The sequence below is a fragment of the Canis aureus genome, chromosome 4, assembly GCF_053574225.1.
Source record: "Canis aureus isolate CA01 chromosome 4, VMU_Caureus_v.1.0, whole genome shotgun sequence".
Taxonomy (NCBI): Eukaryota; Metazoa; Chordata; class Mammalia; order Carnivora; family Canidae; genus Canis; species Canis aureus.
In genome coordinates this window covers 78038243-78057362 of record NC_135614.1, presented here as the reverse complement: position 1 = coordinate 78057362, position 19120 = coordinate 78038243, and the positions used below count along the sequence as shown (strand labels likewise).

Sequence of the window (19120 nt, the reverse complement as noted above, 5' to 3'; positions counted from 1 at the left end):
GGCGATTTGCAAGTCTGATTTGGAAGTTTTTGATCACAAGAGACTAGGGAGTATAAAGTTTCTGCTTACCTTCTTAGGGACATTACAGAAAATTAGCTCTGGTAATGTATTGAAATTATTCAAATAGAAATAGACTCTTAACTTTGTGATCCTTCCTTCTTAACATGCACAAGGACTGTGATGTAAATGAAAACTCTTACAGTTATTCTCTAGGGACTTCTGTTTAGTAACTGAATCGCTTCAAATTTTGCATTATTCAGCTCTCTGGTCAGTGGGCAGGAATAGATATCAAGATTTTTTCACAGTTTCAAATATTCCATCCCCCCTCTTGACGGATTTGAATCAACAGGTTCTACACAAGTTTTAATAATCAATTGCAAGGTTTTTATGCAGAGAAGTGAGCTAGCTGATTTATTTTACCATTTTGCGCACACACAGGAGCATCCATCATATTACCCTCCCATATTATCTTGATTTTTTAAAAACTGAACATCTTGGAAGTAAAATAAACACTCACATCATTAAAAGAAGTGTTATCTCTGGTCCACATATATTAGAAGATAAAAAAATGTACTTAACTGGTGTATCAAGCAAGATACAATACTAAAGTATTATTCATGAAACTAGACATAATGATAAAAGCAATCTACTGATAATATCATGGGTAAGTAAATGTGGAAACAGTCAGGAAAATATTTCTTTGCTTTATGGTGCAAAACAAGAATATATGCAGCCTATTGGCCCCTGAAAGACAGATGCGTATAATGTAGACTGTTCCACTATAGAGCACATTCTATTAGACAGTGGTGAGGCTGAACCTCATCAGTTTTTGGAGGGGCCACCTAAACTCCCTTTCCATCTGGGTGATTGAGAGCACTGCCAGGTGGAGATTGGCCAGGTGCACTGAAGGAAAATAAGATGTCAGAAAGGCAAAAGGTAATTTGTTTTCTCCTCTGGGGTAACCTGGATATGTTCTTTTTCTCCAAACTGTTAAGTTTCAAGGAAATATGTCTATGCAAGTCTTGAATTATTAACAAGTTTAACATCCATGGGCCACCTAATGTGGATGCTTTTGGAGGTGGGTGAAGATCAATTTTCTGTTTCTAATTTTTAATTGAGTCTAATGACCAGAAATGACCTAGAAGGCCTTCAGCCTTGGGAGGAAAAGCATTAAGCAGATCTGGGGAATGAGATACTTCTACTTGCATGAATATTTTTTATTTCAGACTCTGTCCCTGAATCTGCCAACATGACAATGTTCTTCAATAATAAAAAAGACATGTTCCGGACTTTTGCAAAGATGACACCTGCTTGACTGACAGCCTACTCCTGCACATCAGTTCCTTGGCTCTAGTTACACAGCAATCTGTCAGCCATTTAGAAGACACGAACTCTTTAAACTATTAAAGAGTTAACATATTTTTTAATCTCTCCATAATTCTTGGGGTGGCAAAATTGCTCTCCAACATAAATAACACTATTTAAAGGTTAATTGCTTGATTAATGTATGGCTTTTAGGACACTTGCTCTTTATTTACACAGACAGAAGAATCTCCCACTGTATCTTGTTTTGAATCTCCTTATTCACTGCTTTTGTTTGATCCAAGAGATAGTTTTTCGTGGGTTCTCAACAAAGAAATCAAAACATTATCCTACTTTTCTGTTATTGTGGTTGTTTAAAAGATCTGTTTGTATTACTGACATACAAAAACTTGATTGAAAATGAATCAGCCATTTTCACTGCTCTCCAGGTGGGTAGAGCTGGAAATTATTTCTCATCATTAAGTAAAAAACATTTTACTTTTGGTTGGCATGACAATGACATAAGGGCTCTCGTTGGCTCTTTCCAAGGCAGCTGGAAAGTGAAAACCTTTCAGCTCAAGTCACGGAGTCAATCTTTTACACTCTCATTAACATTAAAGGAGACCACGTGGGCAAATCCATACACATAAGAGTATGATTCATTCGGAATCAAATTAATAACCAGTATTGGGTTGTTTTTCCAGAGCAAAATTAAAAGCATAAAATAATGCCACAGACTCAGGTTGTATGTCTGGAAAGCATTACAGACATTAAGGGCAAGATAGTATTTATTTATTCCATCTGAAGATTTTCCCAAGATCAGCGGTAACTCTATAAGAAGACTCAAAATCGCCTATAATGTTGTAATGAATAGAATCCTTAAATAAAAGTGGTCTTCCTTTGCCTTCCTCTATCTCCAAAGACTCTGAAACTTTCTGAAGAAATGGACAACATATATGCTGGTATGAGCTATCAAGGGGAACTTTCACTTTGTAGATTATACTTCATAAGAAAATATCCTTTATATCACTTGAATAGTATAGATCTGCCAACTCTGGGTGATGAAACGTAATATGGTAGACTGGGAATGAGGGAAAAAAAACTGGAAGAAGCAAAAGACAATGGGGAAGAGAGTAACGTGAGCAGAAGGGTACTGGATTTATTTTATATTTCTAAAGGAACCAATAGAGCATGGTCACTTATGATAGCAATGTCATCTTTTTTTCTCTGAAACATCTACAGAGCTTCCTCTCTCAATATAATAAATCCAGTGAGAACACACATTTTTATTGCCCTAAAAATCTGATTTCCTCTTTTATTTCTTGAAGAAATAATATATGTATGTGTGTATATCAATAGTAAGAACTAAGGGTAAAAGACCAGACAACTAAGAAACGAAAAAAAAACACTCAGAAATATCTTTTCTAGATAAATAGAAAACCTGGATAAACATTAAAAAATATTTTGGAAGGACAGAACCTAGGAAACTTCAAAATAACATAATTTGCATCCTTCAGCTTTTAGAGATCATGTTTTCCTGCCATGTGACCCTGTCTCAGTCTGTTTGGGCTGCTAGAACAAATTATCAGACTGGGTAGTTTATAAACAGTAGAAATGTTATTACTCACAGGAGTAATGATCACCTTGGAGGTTGGAAAGTCCAAAGTCAAGGTGCCAGGAGATTCAGTGTCTGGAAGGAGCCGGCTTCCTGGTTCACAAATAGCTGCCATCTTTTTCCTATGCCCTCACCTGATTGAAGAGGCAAGGGGATCTCTCTGGGGTCCCTTTTATAAGGGCATTACTTCTATCTAATCTACTCCTAAAGGCTCCGCCTCCAAATACCATCATCCCAGGGGTTAGGATTTCAACATATGGTTTTGAGAAACACACATTCAGTCTATAACAGACCCTCTTCATAGGCAGTTCCGATTATAGCACCTTGTTTTTCAAGGGTATCAGAAGAGTCTTTTTTTTTTTTAACGTTCTTAGTTTATTAATCCTCTCATGAAAAATCTACACAATCACCACAGATAAAGCCACTGCAGAATCTTTACTCCTTCTGTTGTCCAATCTCCAGCTCACTTTTTGCCAGCACCAACGTTGGCTTTTGCAGTCCCCCTGACTTTCTTCATTCTGTTTTTGCATTCTTTGTGCTGTTTTCTTGAAGTCTTTTTCTCCTCATACAGGCCATGTCTTGCAAGTCTGTGTTTGGGTTCATTTTTCTTTGCATAATCCAAGGAATCATAAATCATGCCAAAGCCAGTTGTCTTGCCACCACCAAAATGGGTTCTGAATCCAAATACAAATATGACATCTGGTGTGGTCTTGTACATTTTGGCTAGTTTTTCCCGAATTTCTGTCTTAGGTACTGTTGCCTTCCCGGGGTGAAGAACATCAATGACCATCTGTTTCCACTGAAGCAGTCGGTTGGTCATGAACTTCCTGGTCCAGATAGTTACTGTGTCGTTCATGATGGCGGCCGAGCTTCAAGCAGCCAGGGAGGAAAAGAGCCAGAAGAGTCTCTTTACTGCATGCCAACAAGACACAATTATATGTGGAAGGAAGAGATAGATAGATAAATCTAATTACGGGAGAAACATCCCTTCACTTTTGCCATGTTCTGTTGGTAAGAAGCAAGTCACAGGTCCTGTCCACACTCAAGGATAGGAGATTATACAGAGCATTTCCAAGGTCTATCTGCCACACCTATGAAAAGAATTTTCCATAAGCTCATACTACAGAGAGGATTCCTAAGATTCCTAATTGTCCAAGGAGTCTTTTCCTGGCAAGCAACCTTCCATTTAAAGGTCAAATCAGTCCCACAAAAATAACTTATTTCTTGTTCTGACCACTTCTCAAAACAAAATGAGAAGTATTTTAGTAGCCAATGGAATATAGCTGTTCACCATGGTGTAACATTACTAAACAATGGTGTGAACCTAGGTGATAACTGTGTTTCCAAATCACTTCTGTTTGATATTATTCCAAGATTACTCAAAATGCCTCCCTAATGTTTCCTTTCTCTGATAGGAATGGTTTATTATGTGAACAGAGCTGTAAACATGCAATTAAACAATCTTACGAGGAAGTTAATGTCTCTATCTAGGGCCAGTATGGTAAAGGCTAGAGCCCAGTGGTGTGCTTGAACAGTTATTAAGGAATGTCCACGCCTCTGTTTAATTGCTAATGTACACTTCCTTAATATGTGTTGCTCTCACTGGATCTCTTGTCCATGACATTGAAACTATCACCTGACAGTTTGTTCAAAACTAAAATAGTTAAGTCAGAAATTTTCTAAATAGTGCATATTTTTCATAAACCAGAAATTTTCTAAATAGTGCATATCTTCATAAACATTTTATTTAATCCAAAACCAAAGATCTTTTGCTATTATTTTGATACAAGGCCAAGACTATTTTTAGTGTGTATATGACTAGTGATTAGATTTCCCCGTTGTCTTTCATCAACAAATTCATCCATAATGCATCATCGATGATTTCTGGTTTAGTTTTCTTCAAAACAGAACAAAAATATACAAACACTAACAAAATAAGAATTTGAAGTAAATCTTCTAGTTTCACTATTTATTTCACATATGTTTTATTCACATCTATTTGGATAGTAATTATTAGCAACTCATATCTACTGAGTCTTTCAAACGCATTTGACATGATTTTCAGAGAAATCATCTCCCTTACATTTTATATTTATATTTTATTAATACAATGTAATTAATTTTCAAAACCATTACAACCACTTAAAATGACATTATCAGGTTTGGGACCAAGCCCAATTCGTTTTTCATAAGGATTCAATGTGAGCAAGTAGCCTAGAGAGTAGTCTTAGCCAAGGCACTCAAAGTTTTTTGGGCAACAGTGGGCCTGCTTTAAGAAGGAATTAAGTGTTATTTAACCAGTAGATTGGTTAAGAGATCATTTTTAAAAGCTTCTGCCATTAATTGTCAAAGATGTAAGCAATATGCACAAATTAACAAATATTCTTAACCCCTACTCTGTGCTAAATTATGGAGGAAGATGCTAACTGCCCCCACATAAAAGGAAAAAAAAAATGTGATTTCAATTACTGTGTGAGGTACTCCTACACTTATGTAATGTTTACAGCATAGGAAGCATTGCTTCCTTAACCCTAAAAAGCTTTTGATGTTAGCCTGGAATTCCAGTAGGTATTAAAGAATAGTGAAAAATTCACCAAGGTCCCAAGGTTATTGCTTAATGATTTATGACTCATCAGTCCTTAGTTGAATGTGCCCTGTCAAATTCATTTTTTAACAACAACAAACATGAGGTTGAATTGTAAAATAGTTTCCATTTAATCCAATTTATTTTATGCAGTTATGCTCAAGAATGCATGCCTAGAAAAGCTATAGTGGTAAATTCAACTCCCCTCTCCTGTACCCCATATATAATCAACCACCAAGTCAGCCACTCAAAACTGTCCATTTTTCTCCCCAACTTTATCATGTCACTGCTTTAATATATTCCTTCTAATCTCCTGAAAAATTCTCTATCCTTCTTCCTGACACCAACCTTCCCCTCTAGTCTATATCCACACTGCTTCTAAAGTTCACAAATCTGCTTCTACAATTCCTATTTTTAAAACCTACTCTGGATTTCTACATTCCAAAGAGTAGTTCCAAAGCTCCTTTAAATAGAGCCAAACAGGACCACACACTCTAGATTCACCATATTTACCATCATCATCTATGATTGTTCCCAGAGTCTCAAGTCCAACATCATAAACCTATCTCCATTCCTTCTTCAAGTGAACAAACACTGTGTAAGTTTGTATCATGGCAAGTCTGTTCTTGTTTCTAAAAAACCCTATTTCCTTAAAATCTTTGCATACATTCACTCATCCTTCAAGATCAACTCTTTAAACCCTTACTCAAATCTTCACGTAGTTTGTCAACAATATTTTGGGCACCTTTTTTTATTGCCCAAATGTTTTTGATGAATATTTACTGAGTCCCAAACACTGGACTGAGTTCTAGTGCTATTATGCCATAAACTCCTTGACAGTGGGCATCATATCTTACTCATATTTATACCACTTCCAATTGTTTAATGCAGTATGTGCATACCAGGCACTGTATTTAAGTTCACTGCTTGAATGAATAAACATCAATGCCATTAAACATACCAATAAAGTAGTTTTGGAGATTTTATTAGAAAGTTCCCTATGCATTGTCCTCCGAGTGTTAGGAAATAAATGGGATCAACATCCTAAGTTGAACAGCCTCTTGGCTACCTTGGGCTTTTTGCTGTAATACAATGTTTCTATTCTTGCAGAGTTAAGATAATATGTCTCTGTTCATTTATTTAAGATTTTATTTATTTATATGAGAGAAAGAGCAAGCAGGAGCAAGGGGAGGGGCAAAGGGAGAGGGACAAGCAAACTCCCCACTCAGTGGGGAGCTGGACATGGGGCTTGATCCTAGGACCTGAGATCATGACCTGAGCCAAAGTCAGACACTTAGCCTACTGAGCCACCCACGCACCTCTGCCTCGGTTAATTTAAACATCTAAATGGATAAATATGTCTTCACACTATTCCCTCAATGTATTAAAGAATAGAAATTATAGTAACCAATCCACTTCTTGATATTACATACACATGGTAAATAATTAGGTTGACATAAATAAATTTTCAGTGAATTGGCCATTTCTTTTTTAACCAGCAGACTACAAGTCACGTTTACCCTTTCTATGTCTCCTATTTTAGTTGGGGTAGAAGATAAATTAGTTCCATTCCCTAATACAAATATAAAAGTTTCCATGTCAATTTCAATTCAAGGACATAACAAATTTCTTCATTTTTATGTCATGTACCACTTTTACGATATTTACTATATTGACGGTATAATTGACAGGTGGTCAGAAGTTGTCTGTTCATTTTCCTTCTTAGTCTACTGAGGTTTACATCAAAGCTTTTAAAGATAATTGAAGATCACAACTTTGAGTACTCAATTTCTTTAAAATCTCATTCACCTGTGATTGTTATTTGGCAAACTTTTAAGGATAGGTGTTAATATACTGTATATGTTAATATCTTGCCATGAGTGTAGTCAGTAGTTTTAAGATAATCCTTTCTCTTTCAAAAAAGTAGAGAAGAGAAGGGGTAAAGAGCCAAACCTTCTAAATTAAGCTATAATAAAGATGAATTTTGTTATTTCTAAATATTTTGACAGAAAACTGCAGTGAAACAGTAGCTGTGAACACGAAGATGTTTTAGTGACTTGGAAACATAGATCCCAAGACCAACTACTATTAAAAATGTGCAGTTCTTTAAGCACTGCTTAAATAACAATTTGCAATATATTTGTTATTCAGTTAAATCCCCAAAGATGTTGGGACATTTTGATCATAAGAGCTTGTTATGGCCATTTATTTTCCAGTACTATTTCCAAACACTTGAATCAGTGTCACATGGACACTCTGAAAAGCAGGATTATGAAATCTAGAATTTTGCTGGGGATAATGTTAGCAAAAAAGACTTCTTGAAGTCTTTTTAAGTGGGGGCCCAGGCAGTGTATCATAATAGCTATTTGGCAACAAGGAGCAGAGTGATCTTTCTAAAACCAATTTTATCCTCATCAATAACCTAGCTATCTAGAAATTAAAATGTATAAAACTATCCTTGTTGAAAGTCAAGAACTGATGAATTGATAGTACCATTGAAAGGAACAGTGGAAAAATAAGCCCTGGATTATCCCAGCAGGATAATGCACATGTGGTAAAGGAGCATGGAAGACAGGGCGTATGAGGGAACCACTGAGAGAGGTTGACAGTTCCAACAAGCCTGTCTAGTTGCACCCAACGTTCATCACCCCCCTCCCTTGGTAGACAAGCCAATATCTATAGCATAGTTTCTGTTTTTTTTAATTGAAATATAGTTGACATACAATATTATAGTAGTTTCAGGTGTACAACGTATGATTCAACAAGTTTATATATCATGCTGTGTTCACCACATGTATAGCTACCATCTGTCACCAAACAATGCTATTACAATATCATTGGTTCTATGCCCCATTGTATCTTTTATTCTTATGATTTATTCATTTCATAACTGGAAGTCTATTGTGCCCCCCCACCCCGCCTGCTGACTTTGCCAACCCTCTACTCCCAACCCCCCTGGCAACCATCAGTTTGTTCTCTGCATTTAGGAGTATGATTCTGCTTTTTGTTTGTTTGTTAAATCATTTGTTTGGTTTTTTTTAGACCTCATATGTAAGTAAAATCATACGGTATTTGTCTTTCTTTTATTTAACTCAGCATAATAGCCTCTAGGTCCAGCCAAGTTGTCACATATGGCAAGATCTCATGCTTTTCTGTGGCTGAGTAATATTCTGTTGTATATGTACCATATCTTCTTTATCCATTCATCAATCAATGAACACTTAGGTTGTTTCCATACATTGTAAACAATTATTGTAAACTTGTAATTGTAAATTTGTATAATAATTATCATAACTACTGTAAATAATCCTGCAATAAACATGGAGCTGCATGTATCTTCAAATTAGGTTTTCATTCTCTTTGGGTAAATAGCCCAGTAATGGAATTATCATATCATTCTATTTTAATTTTTTTGAGGAATTTCCATACTGTTTTCCACAGCAACTGTACCAATTTACATTCCCATCGACAGTGCATAAGTGTTCCTTCTCCAAATCCTCGCCAATACTTGTTATTTCTTGTCTTTTTGATTCTAGCCATTTTGACAGATGTAAGGTGATATCTCATTGTGGTTTTGATTTACATTTCCCTGATGATTAGTGTTATTGCATATCTCTTCATGTGCCTGTTGGCCATGTATGTCTTCTCTGGAAAAATATCTGTTCAGATCCTCTGCCCATTTCTAATCAGATTATTTGGGTTTTTTTTATGTTGAGTTGTATAAGTTCTTTACATATTTTGGACATTTACTCTTTACCAGATATATCATTAGCAAATATCCAATTCAGCTTTTTTACCTTGTTGATGGTTTCCTTTGCTATGCAAATGTTTTTATTTTGGTGTAGTTCCAGAGTTTATTTTTGCTTATGTTTCCCTTGTCATAAGAAACATATTTAGAAAAATGTTATGGCGATGTCAAAAAAAATATTGCCTATGTTCTCTTCCAGTTCTATTCTAGAAATCTTATGGTTTCAGGTCTCATATTTAGATCTTTAGTCCATTTTGAGTTTATTTTTGTATGTAGTGTAATAAAGTAGTTCAGTCTCATCCTTTTGCATATTGTTGTTCAGTTTTCCCAGAACCATTTATTGAAGAGACTGTCTTTTTTTTTTTTTTTTTTTAAGAGACTGTCTTTTTACCCATTGTATATTCTTTCCTCCTTTGTCAAAGATTGATTGACCATATAAGTGTAGGTTTATTTCTGGACTCTCTATCCTGTTCCATTAATGTATGTGATGTGTCTATTTTTGTGCCAGCACCATACTGCTTTGATTACCACAGCTTTGTAGTATATTTTGAAATATGGAATTGTGATACCTCCAGCTTTGTTCTTCTTTCTTGATGTTGCTTGGCCGTTTGGGGTATTTTGTGGTATTATACAAATTTTAATATTATTTGTTCTAGTTCTGTGAAAATGCTATTAGTATTTTGATAGGAATTGCACTGAATCTGCAGATTGCGTTGGGTAGGATGGACATTTTAACAACATTTAATTCTTTCAATCCATGAGCATGGAATATTTCTTTCATCAATGGTTTTCAGAGTATGGGTCCATACTCTTAACCACTTTGGTTAAGTTTATTTCTAGGTATCTTATCCTTTTTGGTGCAATTGTAAATGGAACTGTTTTCTTAATTTCTCTTTCTGCTACTTTGCTATTAGTATATAGAAACACAATTGATTTTTTAATTTTGTACACTACAACTTTGTCAAATTCGTGTATTACTTCTAATAGTTTTTTGGTGGAGTCCTTAGAGTTTTATATGTACAGTATCATGTTACCTGCAAATAGTGATAGTTTTACCTCCTTACCAATATGGTTGTTTTTCTTTTTCTTGTCTGATTGCTGTGACTAAGACTGTTGAATAAAAGCAGCAAGAGTGCATATCCTTGTGTTTTTCCTGATCTTAGAAGAAAAGTTCTCAGTTTTTCACCATTGAGCATGATGTTTGCTGTGGATTTTTCATATACAGCTTTTTTTATGTTAGGTATGTTCCCTCTATACCCACTTTGTTAAGAATTTTTATCATGAGCAGATGTTGACTTTTGTCATATGCTTTTTCTACATTTATTGAAATGTTCATGTGATTTTTTCCTTCATTTTTGTTACTGTGCTGTATCATGTTGATTGATTTGTGAATATTGAGGCAAATGAAGAAATTAAAGAAGAAACAAAAAATATAGGGAGACAAATGAAAATGAAAACACAACAGTCTGCAGCATAGTTATTTAAATGACTAAATGAAGGGTAGCATAAATAAGAGAGAAAGCTGCTGCAGATCCTTGAGCTGAAAATTACATAAAAAACAAAACTGTTTTAAAATACTTACAGCCTTTGCACTGCCCAAGCTTAGAATCCTTACATACTAAACTAGAGACAAGTTTCCAGAGGAGATGTGCAAGTGATTATCTAAACTGGACCACATTTGAGATTTCTCTTCAAAACTTTTTTAATCAGATACATCCATACATAACCTCTCAATCTCCACCCCTGCCTTCTTCATATAGACAGACAATGAAAAAGGAAAGAAGCAAAAACCACCAAAGTTGAGATGCTGCTTTATATAATAAAGACATTAGAGAATAGAATGGAGCTTAGTAAAATCTCACTGATACTTATCATCCAATTTCATTGGCAGTCTTGGGGTATAAAACTAAATTGTTTTATTGTGTTCATATTTATTTAGTAACTTGATCTAGGTTACTAATATGTTTCCTGGCTAAAGTATGGGGATAATGTATGAATAACATTTCTTAAATAATAGCACAATCTAAAGCATTGTTGACTACTATGCATCTGTCAGTTGCGTTGCCTATATGTGAGTCTATCCTTCTAAAATACTTAAAAATGTATTTGCTTTGGCTATTAAGTACTCCAAGCATTAGTCAGGACTTTTTTGGCTACAACTAATCATAAACTAATTTGAATTAACTAAAGTAAAGAGGAATCACTGGAAAGATAGTAAGATAGCTTTCTGAATCAAAGGAAGAGATACACAATAGGAGAACATCCCTCAGATACTCCAAATAACAAGAGCGCATTTGCCACCAAGTGCATGATCCTGTAAAGAGCTATTCAAACTGCTACGAAGTGGAAAGTCACCCTGGATGTATGCACTATAGGTCTCTTCATATCCTAGTTACTATTTCCTGATGACGTTTTCCTTTGTTACTTCAAATTTTGGAGGGACAAAAACTAAAAACATACGCATATTTAGAAGACAGAGAAATAATCTATCCTTCTTTCCATACCCCCTCTTTCTACCCCACTCTATATTGTACAAATTTGTACAAAGGCAAATATTAAAGGAAATTTTGTCTGATTTAACACAAATACTAAGGAAATAAAAATCCACATAGTAAGATAAATATGCTATTTATGCTCCATAAATTTATTCTTCATTCCTCATTTTACTCCCACTAAATATTTTCTCTTCTATGTGTTTTAGTTAATGTCTTTCTTCAAATGGTGTGTATACTTATAACAATATAAAAATGTACATATCACATACATTTGTATTTAGCACTTTTCTGTTATTCTCTAATAAAAAATAAAAGAGAAACTATTCTCTCTAACTTCTGCTACATGCAGCAGCCATGAGCTATACTCAGATGTCCAAAGAAAATGTAGTTTCTTTCTTATACAGTAGTTCTTATCCAGGATTTCACTTTTCATTACCTATGGTCAACCACTGCCTGGAAGCTGATGGTCACAGGCTACCTCACAATGCCTACATTATTCACCACACATCAAGTAGACATTTTATCATCCCATGTCATCACAAGAAGAAGGATGAGTATAGTAAGATATTTTGACAGAGAAGACACATATAACTTTTATCACAGTATATTGTCATAATTATTCTATTTCATAATTATTGTTATTAATCTCTGTGCCTAATTTATAAAATAAACTTTATCATAAGTATGTATGTACAGGGAAAAACAGAGTATATATGGGGTTTGATACTATCCACAGTTTTAGACATCCACTAGAGGTTTAAAATGTGTACTCCTTGGGGCTCCCTGAGTGGCTCGGTGGTTTAGAGCCTGCTTCAGCCTAGGGCGTGATCCTGGAGACCTGGAATCGAGTCCCACATCAGACTCCCCGCATGAAGCCTGCTTCTCCCTCAGCCTGTGTCTCTACCTCTCTCTCTCTCTCTCTCTCTCATAAATAAATCTTTAAAAAGAAAAAAAACATAATTAAATTTAAAAATAAAATAAAATGTGTTCCCTTGAATAAGGGGAGACAACTGTATTTGATCATCCCCACAAGCTGCTAGATAGTCTAGGGGCAAACTTTACCTCCATTGGTACCCTTTAGGATAAATGCTGAAGCTTCTAGTTTTCTGCTCCCCACTCCATTTCCCCTGTTCTTGTTTGACATGACACCAAGGCATTTGGGGAGGGTGTGTTGAGGGATCTTCACTGGCCCCTGTTGGAGAATATCTAGTCAGGTCTGCTTAAAGGATCAACAAGGTGTCTGGTCGACATGGACCTGGCTGTCTGCCCTGTGCAAGTTGCCCACATTCTGGAACCTTCAATCCTATGCCAGGTCATGTTGGGCCCCTGGATCTTCTCAGGCTCATCTGTCTCACCGTTCCCCTTCCAGAACACCAGCCTATTGTCTTCCTGAGATGCTTGAGAGCTATTAAGGATGGGGGGCTCTTGTTGAGAAAACATGTCATTGACCTCTCCAGCCCCCAAGAGTCTTTGCTTCCCTCATGCTTTTGGAAATATTAAGCACCCCCATAAGTGAAGTAAAGTGGGGGATCTGAGAGCCTGAGCTCCCCTTATTTCTGGGTTTTTCTCACCACAATTTTCAAAATTGGGTAGGGTAAAGGTAAGCTTCCTCTTTGGTATCATTAGTTCTTTTTCTAGAAGAGAAAAAAACTCTGTGATATGAACACCCTATTTAAAGGAAACAGGTTTTGGATTAACAGATTGTTCTAAAATTGTCCTTGTTATAGCTATCATCTTTCAATGCATGCTCTAAGTTCCAGCCACCTTAAACCTTGACTTTTGCTCGTTTTCCCCCTTCTTAGAATATACCTGGCTCATTTTCCCACCTAAGTGATTCTTCCCTGTCCTCTGAGACACATCTGAAGAGGATCCCCCTGCCCCCAGATAACTTTTCTTTCTTTGTCCACGCTAGAATAGCAGCTCCAGTCAAAGCATCCTGAACTTTGCTCTCACAGTGGTGGGGCTGCTGTCTATAACAATGCCAAGCATTAGAAATGTAAGACAAGCCACAAATCATAGCTGCATATCTAATTTTACATTTTCTAATAGCCATTTTTAATTACAAAGCAATAGGTGAATTAATTTTAATAATATATTTTATTTAACACAATATATCAAAAGTATTACCATCTTGGGTGCATGGGCGGCTCAGTTGGTTAAGCAGATGACTCTTTATTTCAGCTCAGGTCAGGATCTCAGGGATGTGAGATTGAGCCCCACCACTGGGCTCCTTGCTCAGCAGTCTTTTGAGATTCTTTCCCTCCCTCTCCTTTTGCCCCTCTCCCCATTTGCACATTCATGCACATGCATGTTCTCTCAAATAAATAAATAATAAATAAATAAATAAATAAATAAATAAATAAATAAAATCTTTTAAAAAACATATTACCATCTCAACAGGTAATCATTAGAAATTGTGAGTGAGATTTTGGGGGCTTTCCAATCTCCAAAATCCAGTATGTATTGACATGTATAGCATATCTCAATTCAGGCTCACCACCTTTCAAGGGCTCAATAGCTACGTGAGACTAATGGCTACCATACTAGACAACTAAGTCTCTCTGTGGTAGAGTCTTTGGAAGCTTGATTAGCACCATAAACAATCAGAACATGTTTACAGAATGAAGTGTAAAGAAAAGTTTCTTTGAATAAAAAGTTACAAATCTGGGTGAATTATTAAACACTTCTAGGAGTTCTAGTTCCAGGAAAGAATCCTGATTCAGTGTTAATTAAGTCATTCACAGGGGAAAAAAGTGAGAGAAATCCAAAAGAAAAATAGCAAAGAACAAAATCAGGCTAATATGGTATCTTTCCCACTCAAAAAATTCTGTTGCAAAACATTCAGAACACTGAGAGGGTTGGTCTGCTCAAAAGAGATAGGAGGCTGTATTGTTTTTCTATATCTTTCTGTTCTGACTTGGAAGAGGAAGAAAATTTACTGATGTGGTTGGCAAAAATATGTAGCAAATTAGAAATCTTGCTGGAATTAGCAGAAGACAGTTCTCCAGAAAGGTGTTAGCTCATGTGTGGGGTAAGCTCCTAATTACGGATCTGCTGCCAGAGGGAACAGACTGGAGTTCGCACAAGAGCCTTTGAACACATGGGATTTTTCAAGAGATGCATTAAGGCCTCTCAAATTTAAAGTTGTTTGAGGCTACAAGGTTGTTTTTGCCCAGGTTATACGAGTGAAGCTCTTTGAAACTCTGGGCTCAGGAGGTAAAGGTATTCTAACTAAAATAAATGTGTTTAAAGTTTTAATTACATATGAATGGAATAGAAGGCAGATGCGATATTAGGGGAGAAGGCTCATTTGTGCCTTGGTTTTTACTTTATTGTTCTTATTATAAATTGTTAATTTCTATAACATTTTCATCGTAATATTTTGAAACACTTATGCTATCCAGTAAAGTCATACCTTTGTATACGAAAAGCAAAAATTAAAAGCATGGGGTGGTTTTATCTGGAGGATGTTGAGTCTTTCATTCGAAATTCTTGACATAAATAGGAAAAGAGCCAACTACTGGCGAATACCTACCACCTGCAGCTATAATTCTTTATATGAGTTTAAGGGAAGTCGTAACAAATTCAATCCATTTCATTTCTGGATAACATCACTGAATTTTCTCTAGTAAATGCCCTGCTAATTTTAGTAAAAGTGTTTGATTTGCTTTGTTTGCCAAATGCCAACATTTATTCAACTCTACAGAGGGAAAAAACAGGCCATTGTTTGGGTATTATATATTCATAGACAGCCTGATTAAAGTACCTTTATTTTCAAAATGCAGCAAGGCCCTTATCTGTTTATGTATCCAACTTTTAGTTGTTGAGAAAAAAAATGGGAACTGGAATAGCATAGTAATTGAAATCTATAAACAATCTAAATTTTCACTCTAGCAAAATGTTTTCTATCACTACTAAGAAGCAGCAAAAAGGACTGATTTAAATTCCACCATGGATTTCTTATGGACTCCATTACCCTTGTTATCATTGTCCCCATTAGCACAGATAATTGAGAAGTATGTGTATCTCACCACTAAATGATGAAATCTCATTCTTTACCTCCCACCCAGCACAAATTGCTGCTCATCCTTAGTAAATAGCTATTTACAAAAATGATTTACATGCTTATTCACAAAGCTGCATGCTTTATATTATGGTGACACTCTTTTTAAAATGTTTCTTAAAACTAGTGATATGGAAACTGGAGTAATAAGAGTCCTCCTGAATTAGAAGGTTAATTGCTTAAGAGAGATGCTCCCTTGGAAAAATGTCAAAGATTTTTATTCCATAAGGCACAGTGGCATGTGGGATGCGAGTCAATATGGAATGTGGGTCAAAAAAATCTTGTATTTAAACAGAGTCCAAGGCAGAAAAGGGTAAGAGAAAGAACTAGCTAATTAGGAAAGGCTCATGCAAAAAAAAAAAAAAAAAAAAGGAAAGGCTCATGTTACTCTTTTAGTATATTGTTCATAATTTTGTCCTAAAAAATGGCCATCTGAGATGGTCTTGTCACTCTGCACAAGACTTTAGACATGAGCTAGTAATGATATTTTGTTGGAAGTTCAGGAAGGATCCTAAAAGAGCAATCCTATGAGGCAAACTCTGGGGAGGAGAGGTCCCAAGTGAGAGTATGACAGGCCATTGGTGGCTGGCAATAAGACTCAGTCATGAGTGTGTTTTAGAAAATCAGTAACAGATGGGGAATTGATCACTTAAGCGCAGGCCTTCATGGTAATAAATAAATCTAGGATATTACTACAAACCTAGGTCTGAAGCAGAGGAAATAACTGAAGGAGTTTCCAAGAGACCCGAGAAGTATGAGTCTTGTGTAAAAGTGGTTTAATTATTTTTCTGGCTTAAGTGAAAGGTCCTGGCTCTCATGAAAACTGCTCAAATCCCTTCCGATATTTTAGCTATCCACACTCTCTGATAATCATCTTCTATGAGCTATACAATGGTGATGCCTGCCTTTACTTGAAAAGTTTTAGGTTGGTATGGTGAAATAAGGCCAGACTTTGGGGTCCAACATCCTGCAGTCTCATCCCAGCCCTGCTCCTTTACGAGCTCTGTTGAGACTCAGGGTGTCACTACTGTCCTGTGTAGAGTGGGGATACTAACATCCATCTCACGGGATTGCTGGTGGAATTAAATGAGATCAATCTCTCTGGCAGATGATGAAAAGTACCCAGGTACTTTTTCTTCCCTCCTTTATCTGGTTTATCACTTTGGTGTCCCTATCCTTGTACTGAGTTAGGATTTTCTACATTTCAACATCTTTCTAGACTTGCCCTCCCATGTTTAAAACAATCCCCTAAATGACATTCCTTCCAGTCCATAAGGCTTTGCTCAGTTAAATGGATCAGAACCTTAGAATCACAGACATTTCCTTCCCAGCACAACCAGCCAGCCTCTGTGAACTACAACTCCACCTTTGAATCAAGTGGGATGATGGCTCTTTCTTTCTACTCCTCCCAGCCCAATTAGGCCCTTTAAACAAGTGAAGCTAGGGAGAAGGTACTAAAGGCATCAGAGTCTGGGTAAAGGCCAAGACTTTTTATTTTCCCTCCCTCCATCTGCTTCCAGTTGTTGCCAGGAAACACCTAGGGGAAGGAGTATCTGCATGTTATAGTGATGAATATATAGCTTCCCTTTAATAGAATTTTTTTCAGAGGGTAGATAATTTAATGTGTTAACCCTTTTAGGAAGATATCTCAACTATAAGAGTTCTTGTCCAGAACCACAGATTTCTTAGTACAATTTCCTATAAATCAGCTCATTGAGTTCTTAGAAACTGTCTGTGTAGGTTTTGAGAGTCACAATTTCCCATTCAGTTGTTGTGATAGTTTTAACCTGTCAGGTTATAAATATCCAAGTGAGCTCTTCCCTATTTTTAAATAAATTTTTTCAATCAGTTGCCCTAAAAATATAGTCAAGATACAAAGCCAGCAAATCTAGTAAATTCTTCCAGTTGCCGTTTTTCAGAAAAGTCATTTTTTATAGTTTATAGCTTGTGTATTTCTCATGAATCTGAATTAATCATAAATCCACATAAATGCTGTAACCAATGGAGGATAATTAATTAGATTCATTGATTTATTCATTCAGTACCATGTGAAGAACCTTTGTAACAAATACTAATTGCTTTCAGAGTGTATGCTAAGGGCAAATGGCAAACGTAAAGCTGAAAGTCACTAACATACAAATCCTAATCCTTTGTTCCAGGACTGCTTAAGTGTGGTCCTTGGAATCCCAGCATCAGAATCATCTGGGGACTTGCCAGAAATGCAAATTCCAAGGACCAAGCCCAGATCCACTGAATGAAAAACAAACAAAAACAAAACAACAACAACCAAAAAAAAGAAAAAAGAAAAAAGAAACCTCTAGGGTTAGGGTCAAGCAATCCGCTATAATAAAGCCTTCAGTGATTTTGAATTTCAGAATTTCACACTAGAACTTTAGAACTATTGCTCTAAGAGTCTTTTCCTTATAAAAAGTGTTTCTTTTTCTTAATATCTCTATATCTACATGACAAATACACTTGCAGACTTATCAGAATTGAACTGTTTAAGAGTCTACATATTTCTCTGGGTTCCAGGCAGAACCAACACAGCACCTTCCTCATGATGCTGCATCTCAGGGGCAGTCCTGTGGCATACCTAAATCCTGCCCTGTCTTTCAGGGCACTTCCAAAGAAAAGTCCTTATGCCCGGTGGACTCTGTGGGGTCCCTTCCCCCCACATTCTCTCACCACTCGTGTACTAACCCCATCTTGGCAATTACTGCAATTCCTAATAATTTCTCTGTAATGGTACAAACTCTACATTGCTCCCCACTGAATCTCTAATGTCTACTGTAATGCTTAACATATTATAAGTGGTCAGTATATAATAATGAATGAATGTTGATATATAAGCAAGCAGATGTAGTCATGAGATTTACAGTTCAGGTATAGTAAAAGTTATATAAACTGTTTTCAGAAACTCTAGGATTAGAGGAAATAATGACTTCATTTAAGCATTTTAATCTGTTGTTTTTTCCCTCTAACAATTCGCTGTTTTGCTCTATTTTTTAAATTCAGTCAGCATTCAAAAAATAATTTATTTGAGTGTAATATTTGACTCTAGAGAAGTCAGTTTTCCTTGTGAAGCTTCAATAATAATTTGAACCAGGACACAGTTTGATTTTACCAACATCAAAAGATAATGAAAGTGGTAGGTATATGATATGGAAAATGACCCTGCTTGGATCCCAAAATATAGATTTCAGTCTTGTTTCCAATACTAGTAGTCTGTCTTGTTACTTTGGGAAAGTCAATTAACCTCAATTTATTCCATCTCAAGATGAGATTTAATGATATCTACCCAATCCACAATAAA

The 19120-nt window shown here is 36.0% G+C and overlaps 1 long non-coding RNA gene and 1 pseudogene across 9 annotated transcripts in view; both read right to left on the bottom strand.

The window, feature by feature from the left end:
* Positions 1 to 19120, bottom strand: part of LOC144313047 (uncharacterized) — a 554585-nt gene that overhangs the window by 459624 nt on the left and 75841 nt on the right. The window lies entirely within an intron of this gene.
* LOC144313046 (small ribosomal subunit protein eS24 pseudogene) lies at positions 3269 to 3826 on the bottom strand (annotated as a pseudogene).